This window comes from Aquila chrysaetos, chromosome 26 (genome assembly GCF_900496995.4).
Source record: "Aquila chrysaetos chrysaetos chromosome 26, bAquChr1.4, whole genome shotgun sequence".
NCBI classification, from domain to species: domain Eukaryota; kingdom Metazoa; phylum Chordata; class Aves; order Accipitriformes; family Accipitridae; genus Aquila; species Aquila chrysaetos.
Window position 1 is genome coordinate 12375172 of NC_044029.1, and position 17964 is coordinate 12393135.

Below are 17964 nucleotides of genomic sequence, written 5' to 3' on the forward strand. Positions count from 1 at the left end.
ATGGGGAGAAGGAGTTTTTCCAAGACAGCAGAGGAGCTGATACAGCAGATATTTAAAGAGGACTTGTTAGACAAGAGCATACTGAAAACTGCAAAAATGACAAACCAGATCAGGGCTAAGAATACTTGAACACTGGGGATGCAAAAGAATAAAAATATGCTGGCACTTGAAAAATGCCTGAGTTGAATTAAAAATCCTGTAACATCATGTCCTAAATAACTAAATATAATGCAGATGAGCAGGACTGACATTTTATAGAGACAAGCTTAGATCTAAGGGAAGGAGGAACATACATAATGGCATTCTGGAGTGCAAATGCCTGTGACAGAATGAGTAGTTCCAGCATCTTATAAAATAAAAATGTGATCTAACAGTGGAAAATAAGTTTTAATTTTTTTTATGTTAGTCCCATGAATGACTGGAGTAAATTATGGATGACTGTTGACAAAAGTAATTTCATAATGATAGCATTCGTAACTGTGAACAGACTGAGGACAATGAGAATTACTGTAAGCTAAATTAGAAATATTTCAGATACCTGCAACACAGCTTTTAGAATCCAAGTTGAAATATTGTCATCTTATTTTTAATTTTTATTAGTACAACCATACTGACTTCAAGTCAGAAACTCAAACCAGTATTAGTAATGTCTGTAGTTTTAAAGCTTCAAAACATTTATTCTAATAGCCATGCATTACCAAACTCCATGATAAAAAGTCTACTACTAAACGTTGTCTTCTATCATGAACAATGTACTTACAACCAAGTAATAGTCTTTTTTAATTTCAATTAAAATTTTAATTTTACTAATGTCACAATGCAGATAATTTCTCCAAAACAGAACAGAGCAACACACTGAAGCAAGAAGTGGTGAGTGGCTGCAGAGCTGACTGCTCTGCAAGCAGTGCTGAGGCCCTCCCGCAGAGGGCAACGGAGGACCTCTGGAACTGGTTTTCTTTTCATAAGAAGAGGCTAAAACCACTTTAGGTGAACATTTAGCTAAAAAGTCTTTTGCTGTTCTGCTCAAGCCCAGCTGCTTTTTAATTATAACCAAGCTTTGTTAATTATGACTAAGAGCCCAATTTTAACTTTTATTTAAAATGGTTTTTTTTTTTCTAAGCTGAGAACAAAAGCCTCAGTTCTCTTTGAGAGATGTGGGAAGCTGAAACTTCCAGGAAGAGCAAGCAAAGGACAACTTCCCTGAAAACATAAACCTGCTGTAACTTTCATAGTAATGTTTTTAATACAATATTTCTAGTTTATTTCTGGTTTGGCAGGGAGGTTTTTTCCAATTTTCAGAGCTGTTTGCACCTACAGATGTAGCAGGAAGCTATAGTATCCACTTCAGAGAAACCAAAAAGAAAAAAAAGAAAAAAAAAAGAAAAAAAAAGAGGGGGTGCAGAAGGCTCCCGTGCCAGGACTGCAGAATTCTCACTTTACTTCAGACTCTGCTGTTGCTTTTAATCTTTCTCTGTTTTCTTTTACCAGTAAAGCCCCATGTGGTACGTGATACCACTAGATAATAAGATAACACCTAGCAGGATTACAATGAGTAATCCTTTAGTGACTCTGCAAGTATGTTATCTGAGAACAATGCAAATTTTGTTATCTTCTTTTCTGAACAGAGCTAGTTTGTATTCCTCTAGCATCTACCAGCTCTAAACATAGCCCACAAAGATATGCACAACCACAAAACAAAACGCTCTGCCTTTCTGTTGTACACCTTCATCTCTAAAGTACTTTATCTTGTTTTCTGAACACGCAGTAGAGAGCACACGAACTTGGAAGGAGCTGTGAGATGGTGGCACTGCCATAAGCTCCCACGCTCCAGGTGGAAGTTGTTCTTGCCCACGGCTGAGCCTCATGTCTAGCATACAGATCTTCTGCTCACTACTTCTCCCTTCCTTTTGCAAGAGTTGAGTCAGGAAGGAGCAGCTGTAGGTAACTGAGGTGAAAGGCTTGCTTCAATAGATCATTGCAAACTTCACCCTGTAAGGAAGAGAGGGACTAGATGAACTCTTTGTGGGTCCTGAGTGCACTAATGAGCCTTAATGGCTCCGAGCAGCCTCACCTGTAGCTTCTGCTCACACCCACGGGCCCAGGAGCTCTATTTAAGCTCAGCCCTGGGCCTTTAATCCTCACCTGAGCTGTGTTAGAAGAGTACTGTTTTCAGTGCAGTTGTGTCTGTGCTGTAGCAATTCTTGATCCAAGCCTCAATCTGTGGACTGACTTCAGCCTGGTCTCACTGCCGTGGCTCTGCCTTGGTGGTTGCTGGACCTGATCCTAACCACAACTGAGGGATTTTGCTCCTGGCTTCATCTTGGACCTTTCTCTTCATCCTGATATTGCCTTATGATCTGGACTCTTGGCTGAATGTGACCTCTGTTTCCAGGTCTGTCCTGCTTAGGTGCTGTGAGAGGGGGTCCTGGGCAGCAAAGTCCCTGCCCTGCCAGCAAGGTTATCTACTTTGGCTCTGAGATCACCTGCGCCTTGGGGAACAGTCCTGTTCTTGCTGCTCCCTGAGAGCCTCAAACATCAGGTCCACCCTTAAGTTACCTGAATTCCTGCTACTTTAAAGGGGGTGGAAATATGCCCTAATTAAAAGCCTAGTTCAAAGATGGAACAGAGCTTCCCCCCTTTCACACAGCAGCTTCCATATCCTTTTCCTGATCCCCATGTTAACAGGGGTTGGGAGCTGTGGCCTTGCTGCAGGAAAAATAGATCAGTCTTCCCCTGCTACCTGTGGGCCTCCTGTTGTTCTATATGTGGTCACAGATGCACACAATGCAGGCAAATGCTTTCCCCAGTCCATGTATTTATGGTGACAGTGAAGTACTTCTTCCACCTGACAGCCCTGACGAGTGAGGTACAAACTCCCACTACTCATCAGTGCTCTGTCCTCAAATCTGAAAATGTGATACTTTGTGGTTGTTTCCCCCCATTTTCGCTATAAGAGGCCCTTTAACGCAGAATTTCTGTGACACGATGTGGCTTTGTGCAACCTATGAAAACATCAGTTTAAGCTGCCTGAGCTTCTCCATAAGCTATTGCTGCTCTGGTGTGCTGCCAGCCTTCCCCCTCTATCGCAGACAGGAATACAAGAACTCTATAAAGCCAGGAAAGCACTGCAAGGAATGAGTAACGGTTTACTGGTGACCTCCAGGAGAAGCAAAAGGCATAGTATGGATTCATCTGGCATACTCACCAAGTGAACCAATTCCCAGCTGTGCACAACTGCCCGGTGTCACATACTTTGTACATCTGGAACTGTGACCCCTCCACGGGCATTTAGCATGACTTGAAGAACTCCATGTTTTTTGTGGAGCTCTCAAAGTGTGAAAGTGTAAAATACGGTGTCCTTGAAAATAGCTTTAAAAGAATTGCTCTGTCACAAGGCAAGACATGTGCACACATGAGCCAGGACTGCTTCCCAAAGTGAGACTCGGCCCATTCGCTAGACCACGACCAGCCTTCTGAATGAAAGCTCTACACTGAGAAAGCCCACGTGTGTAACTCGTGGATAATTTGAGATAATTCAAAGGGAATTATCTCATTCCAGGGCCCTCCTTTGGGGAGAAGTATTGTTTAATTATAGAAAGCCTTGTACAAAGAAGCTTCTTATCTAATGATGAAAACAAAATTGTTCTCTGTATTTTTCAACATTTTATACTTCATCGCTGAGAAGAAAAACCAATCTTCCACAGTCAGGAATATATACATATCTTTCTACAGAAGTATTAAAAAGAAAAAAATACTGGGGAAAGAATACTCAGCCTTTTAATTAACTCAGATTATTGAAGGAACAAAATGAAAAGAATGTGAGTGGAACATTAGCCCAAGATAATGGACTCCTAGCGACACTGCTACATAAATGAGGTACAGCAGATAATGCTATGAAAAATAGATTGAGCTAGAAGGCTTATTTTCAGAGTTGGAAATATTAATCCTTTGACAAGTTTTCTGCGTCATTAGTTAGCAGGTCAGTGCTGAAGGTGCCAGGCATTTTCTGAATGTACTGACAGTACTTTCCCTTGAAATAAGTGGCAAGAAGATGCTCAGCATTTCCAAAAGTTATTCAGCATTTTGCAACTGTTTTCAGTTAGCTCAACTGGCAGGTGATGAAAACCCGAGGTACACAACTGATTTTAAATACGGTAACATGCGCAAGATGCTCACAGTGGAGCATGTTTAAAACTGCTAGTAGGGGACACATTTTGAGACCGAAAAAAAAAAAAAAATCCAGAGCGGGGTTCCTGTTGGTGTGTTAACTGGCAACCGCACCTCTTGCTGATTTATGGGTATTGTTCAGAGCGTATTTTATTTCCGTTGTTACTACTTTTTGGCTGCCTAGGTTATTACTTAAAACCACACTTGATGATTAATACAATGCTGCCGTGCTATTTATGAGTGTACTTTTTCCAGCACAGTTCACAGTTTATACTTGAAGGAATAGTGCCGCTGGACAGAAAAGGATTTTTCTCTCCTAAGACACAAGTACACCTCCCTCACAGCTAGGCCTCCCTCCGGGCGTCCTCCAAAACGTTTTGGGCTCGCCCTTCGCATTAGATTCTGCCCTTTGTTCCCTGTGGAACGACCTCTGGACCCTCTTCCCCCCCCCCCTCCCCAGCCCCTCAGCCGCTTCACAGACCCAGAGCCGCCCCGCTTCCCGCCGCCGCCTCCACCACCGCCGCCGCCGCCTCCACCACCACCACCACCACCACCACCACCACATCGACCTTCCCCCTTCAGTGACTGCCAGCCCCCCCACCCCGACACTAAACCCCGGGGTCGTTTATCGCTCCGTCCTTCCAGCACCCCCGCCATTTTCCAGGGGCCGCCTCAGGCCCCGACCCCCGAGGCCGCGCAAACGGCCGCCCGCTGAGGCGGGAGGGGCGGGGAGAGGAGCGCGCACGTGACCCCCGCAGCCGAGGGGGCGGGGCGCGCCGCCGCGGCGGATGAGGGGATCAAGCGGCGACCGCGCGCCGCGTAAGGCGGGAGGGAACCGGGAGCGCGCGCGCGCGCGCGCCTGTGTGTGAGGGAAGGAGCCGTCGGTGCCGCGCGCGGCAGGCGGAGCCCGCGGCGGGGAGGGGAGGGGTCCCGGCCGCCGCACACCCCCCCCCCCCCCCCCCTCCCCGCGCCTGTACCCGTACCCGCACCGGCCGTGCCTCCCGCCGGACCCGGCTGAGGGGAGAGGTGAGAGAGAGCCCGGCGGGAGCGCGGGGGTCCGCCGCCGGGCCCTGGGCTGTGCCGCAGCGGTGGGTCCGGGGCGCGGGGCAGCGCCGCAGCCTTCGCGGCGGGGGTGTGTGTGGGGGGGGGGTGTTGCCGCTGAGGTCCCCGGCCAGGTCCCCGCCGGTGCTGCGCTGCCGCGGTGTGTGTGTGTGTGGGAGGGGGGGGGGGACGGTTCTGGGAGCCCCCCCCCCCCCCCCCCCCGGGGTCTCCGGTAGCGGCTGGGCCTGGCGGCTCGGTTGAGGGGGGGGGGGGGGGTGTGTCTCCGCGGCGGGAAGCCGAGCCGGCGGACCGCGTTAAGGCTGGGGTCGGTTTGGGACCGGCAGCCCGCGCCGCCGTGCAGCCCCCGCGCCTCGGCGGAGGCACCTCGCGATCGCCTGGGTTTTATCGGCCGGCTTGTGCGCACCTTGGGCCGGCGAGGAGCCGCGAGCCGCGGTCTGAAAACGGTCGGGTTAAGTACCGAACGCGGGTAAAATTTAGCTCCTTTGAGTGTCGGTAACCTCCTTCCCCTCGCCCCGGGGAAATAATCTTCTGATTGAGCAACGCCCCGGGGAAAGAAACCCAAATCCCTGTTATTGTCCCTACTCCCTCGTTGCTGCCAGCCGCTCTTCTGTATCTTTATTAGCAGGCCTTATAAATGGCTCGCTTCCAAAAGAGTGTGTTCTCGTGTTGTCTGAAGGCGTTTTTCTTAACGCACTCGGTGATAATTCGGACGAGCTTCAGACCTTCGCTTGAAATAATAGTCTTCGTAAATTGTATGTTATAGAAATGCTGTAGAGAATGCCTTTTCTGAGAGGAATCAGTCCTGAGCTTTTCTGAAAGCCATCAATTCCTGTGTGTCACTGAAGGTGTTTCTAACATGAGATATTGCTGCTTGTGAGCTACTGTCCGAACAAAACAGAGTTTTTCGGGCCGAGGACAGGAAACCTTCTAAACTGCTGATTTTCATCTGGAAGTTTTCTTGACTTCACTCATTTCAACTTAAATCACAGGAAATATGAATCTGTTTGATCCATTAAGCGTTACACAGTTAGGGCCCTGCTGATGCTTGTTTAATATTAACCTGATTTGCAAAGTTTTGAAAAGACAGTAGTTGATACCGAGTTATTAGTCCACGGCAAGTGTGGGAGACGCGTATGGGGTGTTGCTCCCCGCTTGTCTTTGTGAGGTCTGTTCTCCAGCTAGTGAGAGTTCAGAGTTGATATAGTACTGGCCTTAAATGAAGGGGAAAGAACAACAATACAATTTCACTTGTTGGCTATGGAATAGCTGTAGAAGGGACTGGTGAAATTCTGTGTGCTGTTTCACTTTAGAGTTCCCTGCAAATTTCTGAGGATGTTTGTTGTTTCAGCCGTGCACTAGTTTTTCATCAAAACTCCTGAGCTTTGAAGTAATTTGTTTTGTGAGTATATAACTCTGCTGTAGAGCCCTCCTTTCCAGATGCTGATTTAACGCAGTCTGCTTCAAAATTGAAACTAGTTGCAAAAAGAGATGTGCAATTGTGGTCACTTGTGGGCTCTTTGGCTTAATTTTTCTATTGTTGTAGAGTTATGAAGGTGTTGTAAGTCAAGTAAATTTGTTGAGACATCTAACTTAGATCTAGTGATGAATAGATCTTTTTTTTTTTCCTACTTTAATCATGGAGCAGGGAAAGAGCTCCTTTTAAACATGCTGTTATGTAAAATTAGTTAAAAACTGACTTTTCAGAAAAGGGTCATCTAGCTCATGTTTTTTTGCCCACAAATGTGAACTTCTGGGGTACTTCAAACTCTGTTTTGTAAATGCTTGTTAAAGCTTGTTAACTTTTACAACATAAGGAGGAATTTTCTGATGTTGCAGGAAAAAATGTTGGACTTGTACACTTTTTACAGGGATTTGAATCACGACAAAGTCAGACTGATGTGCTGCTGTTCTTTCATTAGTGCTTACTGTATTATCTCAGGGTTTTACTTCAAAGGGAAATAAAATCCTGAAATTAATAGAAAGTAATCTTGGGGGGAAAAAAGTTTATTGAAGATTGCTTTCTTTTAGATTGCCTTTTTTTTTTTTTTAAATTCTGTTGAAGTGATCAAGATGTGTCTTGGGTGATGCAGTACTTACCCTTTTTGTTTTGTCTGCTCTTACGCTTTTAAAGGAATGTTTGTGCAATTACCTAGTACGAGAAACTATGCATGTTTTGTATTCTGTGAAGTTGTGTTCCAGCCTACTCTCCCTCCGGTAAATCTTTGCATAGACCACCTAGCCAAGTTTTGATAAACTCTGTCAAGTCAGTTATTAGGCTTTCACCTCTTCGCTGACTACTGTTTTACCACCTGCCCCCCCCACTGCATTTTGCACAACTTCTGGTACCTGAAGTGTACAGGGGAGATTTCTAAGGGGTTTTTGTCCCTTCTCCCTCCCCATGCTGTGAAATTGCTGTCACTTTAGGCTATCTGTCAAATAATTTATCTGTTAGTCTCTTGGGCTTCTCTTTTGGAACAGAAAATAAATTTGTTGCAGAAATCACATGCCATCATATAGTTAAATGGGCCAAGCAGTGTGGTTTGTTTGTTTGTTTTTTGTTTGGTTGGGTTTTTTTTTTAATGAACCTGCATGGGGCTCTGGGTTATTTAAATTTATGATTAAACACGGAACAACTTCTAGTGTTTGACAAACCAGAGAATTGTGAAGGAAGACAGAAAAAGACCTTCAGTGAAGAAATAGTGACAGCTGTTTTCTGGGAAATGGGATAATCTTGCTACCTAAAAGTGTGGGTTTTTCTTCAGTACGTGCAATATGATAGAAGCAGTGCAAGCACAGAAGTTGATCCTATTCCCCAAACTGTGATGTGGAAATCTTGGTGAGGTAAACTGTGGATCATAATACAGTATGCTGTTAATGAAGATCTTGCTTGTATGGCAGGTGTACTGTTGGGGAGGAGGGGAGCAGTAGCTGAAAGCTCTTTAAGGCAAGTATTTATACAGTCCCTGTTTTTACAGGAAATGAAACAGCATAGTTCTTCACCTAAGCTGTTTCAGTGAATTGCTGAGGAAGTAAAAAATACTACTACTAAATGTCAAACAATTCTTTACCAAGTGAACTGTCTTCCCCCCCCCCCCCCCCATTCTGATGTGGTCGTAATGATATTGAATTAATAAAGCTTTTCTATTTTGTTAGACAGCCTTTTCAATTAACTTTTATTATAACAGGTAGTTGATGGTAATATAGTTCAGAAATACATCTGTTTTAAGATAAAAGAGGTCATGGGCAGAGTCTTGGTGTTTTTTTTAAACAAGCAAACAAAACCCCCACAACAACAAAAAGTTTTTCCCAAAGTGATTTTTTTTTTTTCTTCTGTTGTCTTTGTGTTTTGGGTAAAGTTGATAACCTCTCTGTTTAACTTCAGCCTCTCAATAGTTTCCTTCCTTCCCTCTGCTGCTTACAGCTCTTCCACTAATACAAAGTGGAGGGTCATTCTTGGAGTTTACAGCTGGAGCAACATAAAGGGTTTTGTAAGCCTCTTGCTTCCATTGAAAACATATGAGCAAATATTGAGACTAATGTGACTTTCACAAGTTCTCTAGATTTTGGAAGGTCTAATTGTAACCAGAAAGTAGAAAAAAATAAGTTATTTACTTTGAAAAAATTAAGATTCACTTTCATGATACTGGAAATTAGTAGAGGAGATACATTGTTTCTGCTTTGTGGACTGACTTTGACCCTGGATTTGGAGAATCTGCATCATTTTGGCAATGTTTTTGTAAATTAACTTCTGATCAAGGAGATGGTTTCTCTGCCCAAGAAACTCCCATCAGTTTAGACACAGCAGAAGCAGCTCTGTGTAGCTTTATCTTAAAACAAACACTTGGCCAGCTCGTGGGAACAGCAAGTTCCATGCTTTTCTAGTAATTTGTCTCAATTAATTCATTTTTGTAATTTCACACCATAGTAGAGAGACTTGGTGGAGCTTGATGTTTTGAGAACTGACATTGACTTTTAAAGGGAAGATGTATGTGCAGTGTTAAACCCCATAAACTGAGCGAGTGATGTTTAGGAAACAGTGCTTGTAATAGGGCACCGATTAGCAGCAGATACATTAGTCAGAAGTGTTTTATTCAGAGTAACTGGTTCTGGATTGTACACAGTTGAAATCTGGTGCAGTATTTTGCTATGTTTGTTATAAAACAATGTTTTATTCCATCTGTACAACAAGAAAATCTGTTGCAGATGTAATGTATATAGTAGCATAAGAAGCCTCTTAAGAGCAGCTAAAAGTGTTTGACAGATGGTAAGAGGCATTTGGGAAGTGAGATTTTCATTTTGGGGAAATAGCTTGGACTTCTGGTGTTAGGAATAAATAAACCTCATTTTCTTCACACTCTTAATTGTAGATATGAGGTTTTATCTCAGCTTGTTGCCTCAGCCCAGGGTGCAGCACTGATCCTTCATCCACTAAAAATGCTACATCTGTCTCTTCGGAAGTTCTCAAGGTTCCAGTGACTTTGACACAATACGGGAGTGTGTGTATCTGATCTTCCTCTTTTTTCATTCATCCATTTGAAAGTGTTCTCATTGCATCTAAGCTTGGGCTGGTTCATATGCTATCTGTGTGTTCATATGTTTTCCAGTGCAATAATCCTGTCACCCAGTCTTTGTGTTTTAGTAATGCAGAAGCTGTTAATATGACTATTCAGTTGAGATAAGGGCAAACAGCTTGTTTCTTCCAGAGTTATCTTTTGCTTGCCTGCAAACCGAAGCCATAGTATTTTGAAGGTTATTTTAAAGACCAGCAGGTTGCTTTTTGAAAGGCTTGGACTTGGGAGTGCAGCTGTATTACTGGTCATTTAAACATGTGAAAAAATATTTTTATTGAATTTAGTGTTCTTGCACAACTTAGGGAAGCGTGCATATTGTAGGTGACTTTTTTTGCTTGACAGTTTTGGCTGTTCAGGGAATTATATGTCAGAAGAAAATAGGTTGGTTTTAATATTCATGTGTTTAAAGCTGATACGAAGTGGGTGGCCCAGTAAACTGGGTGGGGTATTTGACTGTGGCTTGGGCTTTACTTACCTTAGGAATGCTTTATTTACCTTAGGAATAGCTTTAATAAATTAAAGGATGCTTTTCATGGCTCATTTCCCCTCCAAAGTAACAAATAAAGCCTTCAAATGATTTACTTGCCTCTTCAAATGGCAGAAGCATCATTCCAAACCTGGGTTTGTCTCATATATAGTAGGTCTTTTTTTAAGTACCTACAGAGGGCCTTATCTCAGTGGCTGGCATATATTTCCTCAAAAAGATGTTCTTTAGATATTGTTTTTCTTATAGATGATTTGGAGAGTAAAGACAAACAGCTTACTACTTGTAACTAGATGATGCTACTTAGAAAGAGTGTTACATTGTTGAGATGAGATTTGCATGGTAAATTATAGGTTCAGTTGGTGTCTAGTTCATGAATTATAAAAGATTCCTGGCTGCATTCTAAAGGAGAAATGTGACATTTTACGATTCATGAAACACTTCTTGATAGGTACATGGCAAGTTCCTTTGCTTGAAATTTCATGTGGATTTTTTTTTTTCCTAATTAGTGGTAAGGCATATGGTAAAAAAGGGTGCTTGTACAGGCAAAGTGAGTACTTTTCTAGGTAAAATATGGGCAACGTTTCCTTAAATATTGCATTGACTGATCTCATTTTTTTAGTTAATATATTCAGATTTTACACTCTTGCAGTCTTTGCAAGGTTAGAAAAAAGTATGATGCTGCTGTAAATCTGCAATGAGGTACTCCTCAGGTGGCACTGAATTAAGAAACACGTTTACCTGAGAGCTTAGCTTCCCTTGTCTAGTTATGGTTTAGTGGAAAAGATCACTCAGTATGAACATACATGGTAGCAGATATAAGCCCTTTTCAGTACTAAATAGCGTATTTTTTCTTTATTCTTGTACGTTAAATTCTGAGGTAAATACCTGCTTGAGAGCCACTGTGTTTTCTTTGAAACAGGCCACAGCATGAGAGGTCCTCCATGGTCTGTTCCTGCAGGTGATAACTAATACTGTAGAGTGGATGCCTGGAGTTGGGGAAAAATACTGCTCTCAGTCACACAAAGCTTTTGGAATAAATCTGCACAAGTTTTTCACCCCCTGCACAAGCTGTTCCTTCCAGACCCGTCTCAGCGGTGGCTGCCTGAGGGACCTGCTGCGGCGTGCTCCTCCGTGCCTGGGGACGTGTGGTAGAAAGGGCCAGGGTAGGAGTCTTGTTCCTCATGTGGTGGGACGCCAGTGCTGCCAAGAAGAGGAGGCGGCAGTTTGTTCACAGTGGAGGTTTTAGTGCAACTCGTGAACCTTTACATTGCATAAAGCAAATACTGTTCTTAAACACAGAAGTGATAGCTAGGATATTGTTTAGACATTAAACCAGTGAGTCTGCATAAACTGCAGTTCGTTGTTTTGCAACTGTGGGAGTTGAATCCTGCAGCGCCATACTGTACCAGGACAGTGGGTTTACCATTGTTCGTCACTGGAGAACTAGTCTAAGAGAAGGACTACAGCCTGAAAACAAATATTTAACATGGTTCTAGAAGATCATCAGTTTCCTTCCTTGCATGACTTTACCTTTGTCCGATAAGAGCTCCATTGTAAGGCTTTGATGTAAGCAGTTTCTTTTGCATAATTGAGAGCTCTCATGATGTTTTCTTTCAGTATTTTTTCCAGTGGAAAGCAATCACAAGAACAAGTTTATTTGTATCTCTGAAGTGAACTGAGCCAGTTTAGATATCCATTTAGAGTAGTGCAATTGACCTGTGTAATGCATGGAAAATGTTTTGGTTGAAACAAATGTATTATGACTTAATGTATACAACGCAGTCTATGTTACTTGGGCCTGACTCTGAGTGTGAACTATTTAACTTTCTCTTCCCCCTCATCCCCACCCTCATGTGTGTAGTGTGAAAATGAAGCAGGTCATTTGCTTGGTGGATTGATTTATTTGTCCGTCCTTAGGCAGTTTACCATTGGTGTATCTCCCACCTTGTAGACAGGCACGGATAATTTTTGTGCTTCTTGTATAGCAAGGTGGCAGTAGTGCTGACTCCTTGTCTGTACTGCCACCCACACCCTGGCTGCTGAATATGAACCTGCATTTGTTCATGTGCTTTACTGAATGCTGGCTCTGTGGAGTTACAATTGGGAGCTCAACTAAATGTAATTGCTAGGAGTGGTGCTGGGTGGAGGTGGTGTGGATGACCAGGGAAGCTTTGTTTCAGGCTTTGGTCGTTTCCAGGTGAAGAAAGCCTGCAAAGTCAACCAAGCACTTGAGAAAGTGGACCTCTTTTCCCCTGAATAGGTGGATGTCTGATTTAATGTTTTTGGAAGAAGTCACCTGCTCTATGCTCTAATATGACTAGTGCCAGTATTACCCTGTTTTTTCCACTAGTCCTGGAAGCTGCTGCACTGCTCTTTTTGAAGCATATTGGACACTCAAGATTACTGATTTTTTTTTTTTTTTTTTTTACAATCTAGAAGACTGAGTAACTTCAGAAAAAGAATATGTACTTTAAATACTTAAAACATGCTGATCTTATTAATACATAGTCCATGTATAAATATAGAATACAGTATCCACAGACATTAGGATGATGCGTATAGGATGGTAACTAAGGGAAACTTTAACTTTTTCTAATATACTAGCCCTAGAAATAAGGGGGTGGTCCTGAGTTGAAATATTAACACGATAAAAATGACAAGAATTGAAGAAAAATAGCACAGCTATTGTTCCTTTTAGCAAACAATCTTTGAGTAATCACTAATAGGTTTAATCCAAGTCTGGAGGAAACAAAGTTTGCATAGAAGCCAAAGCAGAGTTAAAAAATTTAAAAAAAGCTTTAAAATGATTTGTTGAAGACCTCAAATAATAGCTAGTGTTATTGGGAGGAAAAACCGCGGACGAAAAGTTCTGTAGACTTGGGTCAGAAACAGGCATCAACTCGGTGTGAATACCTTGTACCTAATAGCTCAGTCTCTTTGCAGCCGACATTGACGTGTGGAGGTACAGTACCTCAGCTAGCCTTTGTTAACAGTCTTTGCACTGTAAACCGGGGGCAAATGCAGTGATAATTTGGCTTTGACTATTCTCTGTGGGCTTGTTACATGCACTATACAGCCAACATACATTTATTCAGAGTATAGTATAATGGGTTCTGTCTAATTTTGGATAATACATTAAATTTTGCTAGTATGAGCTGTACAGTTGAGTAACTGGTTATGTTGCAGCAGAAGTTAATGCAGAAATGCTCTCTCCCTTAATGGTCATTCTTCTTAATGCTCTTTTCCCCCTTTGGGAGGGGAAGAGAGAGGTCTGTGCATCAGAAGGAGAAGTCATTTGGGTCTTGTATTGGGGAGCCAAGATTCAAGGTCTACAAGAAGAAATTTCAGGATGAATAATAGTGTTTAGACTTGTGTGATTTCCAGCCCTCCAGATGCTAGACCATGAGTAATTGTCTGAATAAGATATGTGCTTTTCTGCTATTTCCATTGCTTATGGGGAGAGCTTACAATGCTCTATGCTTCTCTGTTATTGACTTCTGTTTTTTTTCCCCTGATCATACTCTTTTCCAGTTCAGGCAATGTCATGAAAGTTATGGTAATATAGAAGGAGCAGGGCATAAGGAGGATTGAGGAAGGCAGTTAAATTCTTACCTGAAGCAGCAGATAGGGTTAATTTAATGTGACTGAAAATCTGGCCAAGCTGATGTGTAACATACTTAAGGTGGATGTAATGTGCACATCACTGATGGAGGAGTATGTTTTGTGAGTGAAGATGACTTACATCACTTTCCTAACCTAATGGCATCTCTTCTCCGCCATGTTGAGGTGGCCTTTTTGCTTCTTTTCCATCCGTTCTTCTGCCTACGTAGGATGGCGAGGGCCTTCTGCTTGTTAGTTTTGTTGAGGAAAAGGCATCTGGGATTACTGTTTTTCCCTGTGATATATGACCTGTCTACTTTCTCCTGCAACTCCAGCTACACTGCCTGTTCCTATTTCCTTGGTTACTTACCGTCTTTCTCCTGCCTTGGTCTCCTACACAGGTCACGGTTAAATTGCTGCAGGGAATTTTCTGTCTCATTTCTTGTAACTCTAGGTACCATCTGACTAAGCATGGCTTTAGCTGTTTTCAGAAGATTATAGTTTTAGAAGAGGCCATGATCATAACCTTGTATTCCCTCCAGATAGCTGAGATGCTGTGGAAGACTACTAGCTGGGGGAGGGGACTGGGTTTTTTGGTTTTTTTTGAAGCAACATGCTTTCCCGTGTTAGATAGATGGTGGTATGTGCTGTCTGTATGTGATGCAGACAGTGCCTGTGTAGTATCTGCTTTACAGCAAGGACTTGCTTAATCCATAGAACATAATTTGCCTGTGTGCATGTATATATTTGTGTGTATAAAAGAAGTGTGCTAGTAATATGTTAGAAGCAGATAACCTCCTGTAAACTGCTAGATGGCAATCCTCAGTCTTCAGGCTAAGGCAACAGTAGGGGTAGCTGTGACCTGAAGTCCTTCGTGTTATTTGCAGTGTCCTTTAGAAAAAGAGGCTTTTTGTATGGATAAGAAAAGCAACTTTGATTAATCTGTATGATGCAAATTGTAGACTCTGAAGGTACCTCTTTGCTTTGATTAGCATCTTTTAAAAAAAATTTCTAAGTTGAGTCTGCATGATACATGAGAAGTTGCAATTCTAAGCTAGTAATTCTAGCTTCAAAATTTACACTAAAGATTTTGTTAAGCTGTCCATTATGACCTGTTGGAGCTGAAAGATTCACGTAGCGGTACATATTTCCTGTACCAAAATTACAATTTTTTAATGTTTCTTTTGTGATCAAATGAAATTCTTATCAGTAATTAAAATGTAGTCTTTGTGACTGTAGAGAGAAGCCAATAAGCTAACATTTGAATCTTGTTTTGTATGCAGAATTAAGGACTCCACACTAGCCTACCTATAAAGTTTTACTCTTTGCTGTTTTTAAAAACAGTACCTTGATTCTAGCTTGCAAATAGGATTGTAGTTATACTTAACTGTCACTAACCTGTGCTGCAGTGAAAAGGGGCTGGATAAACCTTAATGCAAACAACTACATTAAAATACCATAGATAGAAAATCATCAGGGGATAACAGGAGCTTAAGGTCTGTGATATTTACAAGCAAAAAGAAACTTCCTCTACACAAATGCCAATTCTACCTATTTGAATAACGCACAAAATTACTGACTGTAAGGAGAGGTTTTAAGATGGATTGTTGAAATCATCAACAAGAATGAATGTTTTCCCTTGATTGAAAAAGTTTCTCCTTTCATCAAAAAAGAAAGCCTGCTGAGGCAAAGCAGCACCGAGCAGAAAGCTTATACATGCTAATCAAGGTAGAAAACAGAATGGAGAGCAATGAGCTGCCTTATAAAATGAGGGAAAAACTGGTGAAAAATAAACCTGAGAGAGTGTACAGATGGGTCTGTACCATGTCAGCTACTTGAATTAAATATTAACTATACACGCTTACTGTCAGTACTTTAAAGAGCAGTGCTCGATATTCCTCTCTGTGCGTAACAAGAATATTTTCTTTTAGGCTTAATAATCAGTTCCTTTCAGTGTCATCAGCTCTGTTTGGTTCTCAGCTTGGAATAGGAAAACATGCTTTCTTTTTATGTAAACTAAGAACCGGTGTAACGAAATGAGGCCTGTGGTGTGAGAGGGTTTGGTTTTTGGTAGTTTTGCTTTGTTTTGTTTTTTAAATTTGTAGAAGACCTCTGTTCTGGTCACTGTCACATCACAGGTTACAAATCGTGCTGCTTTGGTTTTCAGAGGCATGTTCATGTTAAATTAAAACAAGCTTTAGTGCTTTTTTCTCTGATTTTGGCATATAAACTATATTTGTCTTCAGTGAACTTGGAAAAGTTGTCCTTGCATATCTTATTGTAATTTCTACTTTCTTCCCAAACAGAGCTTGATTTATATCAAAAAGAAGATTAAAGATCTGGTAGGTGGTTGCTATTTTCAAGCATAATAAATCAGTGAGTGTATGTTGTAGCATTTATTGAGCATAAATATTTATTTTTTGTTAATAAAAAGTGACCAGAACAGATTTTTATGCATAATTTTTGACTATGTATTTTATTAATTATAAAAATTTATTTAATCCCTCTTTATGAAATGAACTGGTTGGTTCTCACTTATTTTAAGCCACTTTCCTCTGTGACTGACATTGTTTTTGTAAATACAACCCACTTATGAACAGGGCTTGTGTTATCCTCTAATGTAAATATACTGAAAGAACCTCTGTTTTATTAATTGTCATATAAGCAGCATAGAGAATCAGGGCATGAATAGAATAAGGCAAATGTCAACATTCAGCTGTACTGTTTCAGTTGCTCTGTTCTGTGAATGCTTCCAAGTATCACCTGTAGGCTTTCATTCAAAAAGAGAAGAAATTACTGTTCTTTACATCTTGTATAGATTAAATATTTGCCAATACGAAGCTCAGAAAAATACATTGCAGATGTTGTTCTGCTTATCTTTCTGCATTGTAGGTCGTCTTTGTTCCCTTATGTGGATTTATTTCTGAACTCTGTTCCTTAATTATTCTGTATAATAAATTGTGGAGTCCTCCTTCCTCTTATTATAGGTACAAGAATTCATTATGCCTCTGAAATTCTTAACCAGCATGACAATTCTCGTGCTGCGAACAGTTAAAAATCATATCTTTCTGTCTAATACATTTGTTCTTCTTCAGCAGAACTTGCAACAATACCTTATGCATCAGGTTATTGAAGATCCAGCAGAAAAATTACACTACTGCATGGCTTAGCTTTCAGAAAAAGAGACCAGTCGCTCTTGTGTGACACCGTGGTCACTCAGTATTGCTGGCTAATAATGGGAGGCTCAAGCCTCTCAATCCTCTGGCTCTTTTGTTTTTTATTTTAAACTTCAGGAAGCTAAGGCCTGTTGCATCTTAGGTAAATAATGTAAAGGGTAACTTGATTGTGTGTTGCTCATGAGAACTATGGACTAAAGACAATGAGTTTTTCATTTTTGCTTAAAATTCTGAATACGGAAAATTGTCTGGCAGTTGACCTTTTGTGAAGATAGTGTGTACAAAAGCATTTGTGCTGGCAGGCTTGGTAGAGGAAAGGGAAACTAGAGTGACAGAGATCTGACGTTACTCTCAATGCAGTGTCCAGAAGTGATACCTGAAATATGTCTGAGATATTGCACGTAGGTCTGGACTATTATTCATTGTAGGCATTTTTGTAGACATTTTTGTGGGTTTAAAAAAAATGCTTAAGTTTCCAGTGCTAACAATCAATTTCATCAGGGTTTTTTTTACTGTTAGTTTCTCATAGGGGATTAAAATGTAAACTGCTTGCTTAGCAGATATTTCTATCTTAAAAATGCAGACTTAAGAAGCTTGGGTTGTTTTTCTTGCAAGATGAGTAGCATCTGTTGTGATTCATATGGCTTTAAGGTGTTGGGGGAAGTGTTGTAGAAGCAAGCACTTGAGTCGTAGAATGATTTTCTGAATATAGTTTAGTGCCTTGATAGAGATGTTTGAATTTGAGCCTATGTCTGTGAATTCTTGGGTGAAGGGGAGGAAGGGAGGTGGTTTTTTGGTGTTGTGGGGGATTTTGGGGGGAGTTTGTTTGTTTGTTTTTTGTCAGGGAGCAGCTGGTGTTTTCATGACTTGGAACTTGCTATAGCTGACCTTCTGCAGCCTG

The 17964-nt window shown here is 41.5% G+C and overlaps 1 protein-coding gene across 4 annotated transcripts in view; it reads left to right on the forward strand.

The window, feature by feature from the left end:
• Positions 1-5001: 5001 nt before the first annotated feature.
• OSBPL8 (oxysterol binding protein like 8) overlaps positions 5002-17964 on the forward strand; it is a 93792-nt gene continuing 80829 nt past the window's right edge. Inside the window, exon 1 of one of the 4 annotated variants that reach the window (XM_030002738.2) lies at positions 5002-5193. The gene's annotated coding sequence lies outside the window, so the exon portion shown is untranslated. Of the gene's footprint in view, positions 5256-16210; positions 16230-17964 lie in introns of those variants that run through there. The other 3 variants (XM_030002736.2, XM_030002735.2, XM_030002737.2) reach the window with 3 other exon arrangements.